Source organism: Diadema antillarum, unplaced genomic scaffold (genome assembly GCF_040938485.1).
Source record: "Diadema antillarum isolate AM-2024a unplaced genomic scaffold, OU_Dant_1.0 scf00000017, whole genome shotgun sequence".
In the NCBI taxonomy this organism is placed as follows: Eukaryota; Metazoa; Echinodermata; class Echinoidea; order Diadematoida; family Diadematidae; genus Diadema; species Diadema antillarum.
In genome coordinates this window covers 5,532,062-5,538,945 of record NW_027270906.1, presented here as the reverse complement: position 1 = coordinate 5,538,945, position 6,884 = coordinate 5,532,062, and positions in this window count along the sequence as shown.

Genomic DNA, 6,884 nt, shown 5'->3' with positions numbered 1-6,884 from the left:
AAACATTTTCTGCCAACTGACACGCACGATTTTCTAGAAAAGCTGCTACACGATGAGTACCTGCGTATGACGAAGTTGAAGAAACGACCATGTTCACCGGTGACGAAGTAATAATGTCGAATATAGGAGCCTCTACAGCAATTGCATGTAGATCTGAACAATTCTCCTACTCACTATCAAGTTATTTCACACCCTTCCGCACACATGTTTTATGTATGTAACAGCCTAATCAACAATTTCTTTCAACGTGACTACCATCATTCTTCACGTATTTCCTAACTCCAACAAATCACACCAGTCGATGCTCTCTCCCCTTCACCCGACCCATTATATAAACGATGTGAACAAGATTGTCAAATTTCAATTTTACCTATGAAATACCGTCACATTTTCACCGTTTACCAACAATCACTACCATCATATCTATATATCTCGTACGCCTGACGTTTACCTATATATATCTTTCCCACATTCACTACCACCACACTTTTGTCTCTCTGTTTTCTCATACCCTCACTTTTTTTCCATCTCATCTTGGTTTTGCGCATACCCTATGTACATGTTCTCCATTTTCTCGATGTATTGAAACCACTCCACGACTGGCTTCCCCGTCTGAATATCTCGAAGGCGTTACCCTCAGGTAGGAGCAAACCTACATTCTTTTTTGGCATGACATTGCGTGTTTACACCAAATAACACGCTGCAGCTATAGTGAAGCATTTTGTAAAGGTATGTATGGCAATATCGTCGGAATCTCTTAGTAATGTCAATAACGAGCGATCTAAATCGCAAGCAGCAGTGACACAAAATATCTAAGTCACTGATAACCTAAATCCCATCTCCCATAACAACTTTGCTTGCCGAAAGCAACCTCTCTGCTAGGGCTTATACCGATAAAAAAAGACAAATATGCCTGGGTTCTGTTACTCAAAACTTTTAGATTGTATAGTTCTGTTCTGGTAGACATTGGATCTTTGTATTCCCTTTTTTCTTTCGTGTCAAAAAACAACAACAACAACAAAACCAACCAACAACAACAAAAACAATGCAAACATATCTTTGTTTCAGCTCTAACAGCACAAATGTGTTTGGTATATCAGCCAGAGGCATAGGCAGAAATATGATAGAGTCGACGAAGCGCGTTTAATTTAAAAAAAAAAATACAAACATTGGCACGATCTTTTTACCGGTAGAAATAAGATTTGGCGCTATACAGATTCTTTATAGATACTTTTGAACAAAATAACCCGCCGTAGCGTTTAAACTGTGCGCTAAAATCGACTTTCGATTCATCACCAAACAGTCCACTGCAAAACTCGTTGTCAGCGTTACCTTCTGAAAATATTCTTTTTCTTTCATCATCGCGTTATATTTGACATTCTCTCTCCAAATCACAGTCGCAACGTTCGCTGTATGACTTTTGTGCGATGCAATAATTTGGTTGCTGTTGGCCAGTGCTTTGAGTACACTCGAAGTCAAAAATATAAACTTGCTCGGACCAGCTGCGTCTTGCAATTTACCGTATTTATCGTACACTGCGACTATATCAGACTTTTATGTAGCATTTATAATCGTGCCAGTCGAATTTGTTACGTCTACAAAAAACAACAACAAAAAACAAAACAAAAATCAAAACGAAACAAAAAACAAACAGACAAACAAACAAAAAACAATAAAAACTCGCCACAGACGTGTTATTTGTGTGCGTTTCTGTTATTGCTGTGCAATCATTTCGTCAGTTCGGGGGACATTCTTCAGTCTTGCATAAACGGCATGTAAATTTACACTTCAGCAACATTTTTTGTCGTACCAGACCATTCACAATGCACACAAAAAACTAAACAAAGTCATATCAAAATGCTCTTCATGACTCTCTCAAATATCGCGTGCTCACGATCTTCTGGGCCAGCTTATAGACTGTGTTTAAAGAGGAAGTCCATACAATTTTCATAATGTCAAATCATGTAGTGTATAAATCGACAGCAACATGTCTAGATTTGTAAATCTATTGTCGTGCTTGAGCCGAAATACCGCTACTCTGAAAAAAAATATGTATATACATCACTCAACAAGGATACTGACATAATTATAGAAGCTCACATATTTCAGAAATGTACCAATGTAAATTCCATTACATCGCCTCTGTAAATTGTATGCATGTTTTTTTTCTTTTGTTCTGCTTCCTTGAGTCTGCACTCATGCTCTCATATGGCAAAGCTGCCATGCTATCATCCTTGTTCGTAGTAATTTGTCTTAAATTTGTGAAAATACTCTTATTCCTCATCCAAAGCACTGATCCCACACACCATGGACAGCAAATATTTTTATCATTGTCTGCTATCACCTACTGAAAATTCCTTAATAAAAAATAATCACTGTCAAAATTGTCGTCTCTACAAATGCAATACATTACACCTGTAGTTCTGATGTTTCCTCCCTCCACATTACCCAAGTTATTCATACACTTTACAACCACAGCTTCCCCCTTTCATCATAATCAATTCTATCTTTGAACGTAACTACCATCATTCTTCACGTATTTCCTTGCTCTCCCACCTTTCACACAACACGCTATAAACGATGTGAACAAATATGTCAAACTTCAACTTGACCAATAAAATACTGATATAATTTCACAGTTTGTCAACAATCACAACCATCAACTCTTTCTCATACACCTGACACGTTACTCCATTACCCTTATATTTTTCCCCTTTCACTACCATCATATTTTCATATCGCACCCCATTCATACCCTCATCTTTTTTTACGACTTCCCCCAGAGCAAGGGATTAAGCCCCCAACTCTATCTATACGCCACTCTATCTATATACCCATACCTATTCTTCTGACGACAGTGTTGGGAAAATGCTCACTGATACTAATGGATTGACAATTCCTTCATTAATTTGGATCTTTTTTCTTTCTTCACATAACTGTTTGTGGCTGCCCACTACTTTCCTGCATATGAGCTTCCTTTGGATACATGGGATCTTTTTTGTTTTTCCTTTTTTGGTACGTGGGGAAAAAACAATAAAGAAATAAAACCACACCAGCAAAATAACCACATAATTATTTTGTAAGATACGGCTCTTGTCAGCATCAAGTTTGATTTGATTTGATTTGATTTGATTGATTTCTGCATTTTTCATAAAGTATATACAACGTTACGTATAATTTTCCAATACAAATCACAATATATCCAACACAAAATGAATATTAATCAATCGTAATGCACCAATGATGATATATTCCATAGGTGAGTTATAATCATAAAAATATTCAATCGAATTCATAAAAACAAAATGCAGGAGACCGTCATCTTTGAGCTGAAGCTTGAATTTGATGACGGCCTTTGGTAAAGCATATCGCTTATACTCTACTACAAATCATATCAATTTGTATAACGGAGTAGGGTAGGTACAAAATGATCTGTGCGAAGGTGAGTTAGGATGCAAGTGTATATGTCAGTTGTATGTGCAGGTTATTGTTATCATTTTTAATGCTATTTTTTTACATCTGTGTAGATTGACTTCATATAGATATTGATTCTTATTCAAATACTGGTAATATACATAATGTTCATGTATGCATATATATAGACACGAGTCATGTAATGTAACATTGTGGTGGAAGTAATAAAATGTATCTCGGCAAATATAAACTGTGTCCGCAAACTTCTTTTTTTAGAGACATTGGACCTTTCAGAATTTCAGATTTCAATTCAAAACTCAGTTATGTTTAAATTTCAGTTCAAAATGATACAACACATCAGAAAATAAAGACAATCCAATAGACAAAAAAAATCAGAAAACTGGAAGATTTATAGTCAACTTTCATGGAACAGCAACGAGAATCAGCACTCACCCTACTTATAAAACGATAATAAATGTCACTTAATATTTGCCTTGAGTGAGAACTGACTGGAAGAAGATATCTTAATCCTTTTTCTTTGCTCATTTTCCACCAATAAAATATCTCTTTTTTTTTTGTCCTCAAACTGAGGGACTTTATTTACGTCAATTATTCAGAAGCACGCATATTAAGTTAATACAAGCATAAAACACTTGTAGTCGTAGTTCAATTTACATCAAATGAAAAATCTGTATGTAACGGATTTTATCATCGATTGCTCGAATACTTCTTTTTTTTTTCTTGGAGATGTCATTACAATATAACAGAAACTCATATTTGAATTCTTTTACAATAAATGATGCAGTAAAACGCTGGTTTCTGTATTCTTCCATGATATATACCTTAAAATTGCATATTCCATGAAATTAATTATTGCATTATTAAAGAAATAATTCTTCTCACAAATTTCATACCCGATTACTATGTTTTTCTCATCTATGATGATATTTTTTCTTGAACATTCAAAAATAAGGTCACTGATCCTTGCCCAGATGTTTCTTATTCTCGGACAGTATAACAAATTTTGCATTACGGATTCATAATAACTTATATCAATTTCTGGTCAGCTTTTGTATTCTGTTTGCGTTTGTTACATATTCAAAAAAGCTGCATCACTTCGGTGATCCCTCGCATTTATCCCCAAGTTGAATTATCCATCAGGTTTATGCTAGATTTAAGAGTGTGTCAAACACATGTGTCACTCATAAACACACTGCTTTCTGACCATTTGAGCATTGAGAATTTAGGGTTTCTGGGACGAACACTAAATTAGGGCTTTCTAAAGCTCAGTCGGTAGAGCACCGGGCTAGCAATCCGGAGGTCTGGGGTTGGAATCCCGATGGAATCCCCTTTTTAATTGATCATTCTTCCACTAATAGAAAATATTTTGATACAATTAGGAAGACGATTCCACAATTCAGATCGATAATGTATAGATTTATGTTCTACTAACACTATTGGATTCGTAAGAGGAAAGTTTATGACATTGCGAGTTCGGTATGAATGAATACTGTTATCGAAAGCAAATATATATATATATATATATATTTATATATATATATATATATATCAAAAGATGAAGAAAGTTGATTATTGAAATATAAAATCATAAAAACTACAACTTGAAGAACATTAATATCAGCCTCTTTCAACGTTTTCAAATCATGAAACAATGGATCCGTATATTAACAGAATAAGATGATCCCATACAAATGCGACCTGCTCTTTTTTTTTTGTAATAATAAAATAGGAATAAATTTAGTTTTACCACAATTAGTCCAAACAAAGTTACAATAAAACTAACCCCAACCCTAAACCAAGTATTAACCTCGTAAATAATAATCATCAGCAGCAGTATAAAAAATGTAGCACATGCGTACAAATCAACACTAAAACTATCACTGATCAACACCCCCATCCAACACTGAGGGAGCCAACTCAACCAATAATTTGTAGTTTGTATGCTGTTACCATGGCAACACAATTTCTGAGAGAATGAAGTTTACACAACTAAATATCGTCGCCTGTGCCAAATGCCAAATCAAGTACTCAAAACCTGAGTGAGTTAGCTGAAATCACATTATCGCATGACTTTCATTCAAAATATGCTGTTAGCATGGCAACACATTTTCGAACAATTTGAATGATAAAAAATAAATTTTGCATATCTAGGTAATATATTGGTCACAGGTACCAAATCTAAAGCCAGATGCTCAAAAAAAAAACACTTAGAGAGTAAGCTGAACCAAAATTTTTATATAACTTTCATTCAAAGTATTCTGTTACCATGGCAACACATCGTTCAACAATGGCGAAAAATAAAGTTTGCACGTCTTCGTACTATAGCGGTCACAACTTCAAACCAAATGCTCAAAGACAGAGAGTTAACTGCTTTCACAGAATTTTTATACGATTTTCAATCAAGATATGTTGCCACTGTGCAACACGTTGTTCAACAATGACAGAAGAATAAATTTGCTTATGTATGTATGTACTAAAGTGGTCATGTACCAAATTTCAAGCCAAATGCTCAAAAACTCAGGGAATTAGCTGAATCCACTGTAATTTTATACAATTCTTTATTCAAAATATGTCGTTACCATAGCAATACATTGTTCAACAATAACAAAAAAATTATTAGCCGGGTTAGATGAGGTTCGCCTGAGGAACTCCCTTGGTAAAATACACCTCATTCACTTCACTTCAATTCAGTTCAATTTTTTTATTTTCCAGAAAGAAAAGAATGCAGTATGCCAAGTGGAATATATGTGTCAATTCAACTTTCATCCATTTGGGAAGGACGGATCATTGAACACAATACCAAATATGTGCACGAATGGTATTCTTAGCACACAAAAAAAAGAATAAAGAAGAAGGACAACGTACACTTTGCCAGTTAGAGAATAAACATCACATTTTGTTTTAAATTTAGGAGACTGTAATTTTATGTCTGAATCAGAAACCACGTGTAATTTTTGAATAAACTATGTGAAACCACTGTCTCCTCTTCAGGACCTCTGCGTAAATGAGGTAACAGGAAAAAAACTATCAAATTTCACAGCAGAAATTTCTTCTGTGTGCGTCGTGGAACTTGATATTTTATTTGTAAAGGAAACCACAGCCCAGATTGAAAATTTTCAAGCGAAAACATTAATAGTAATACAACACATTACTGAAAACTTGAGGAAAAAATGGGACAATTGGTTAGGAAATTATGACTCTTTAAAATTTTGATGCCGTAATCGCTGCATAAGGAGACTACTACACTTCATGACGTCATTATGGACTGTAATACTAATATATATATATATATATGAGGAGAGTTCAAAAGATTTCCATTCCTCTATAAGCCATACCAACCACGCCAACACAAACAGAGACACTTTTTTTTTTCCTGCGGGGTGCCCTGGATTGATATCATCCCCCATATTTTGCCAAGATACTTATTGAAAGACTCAGAAAGAAAAAGA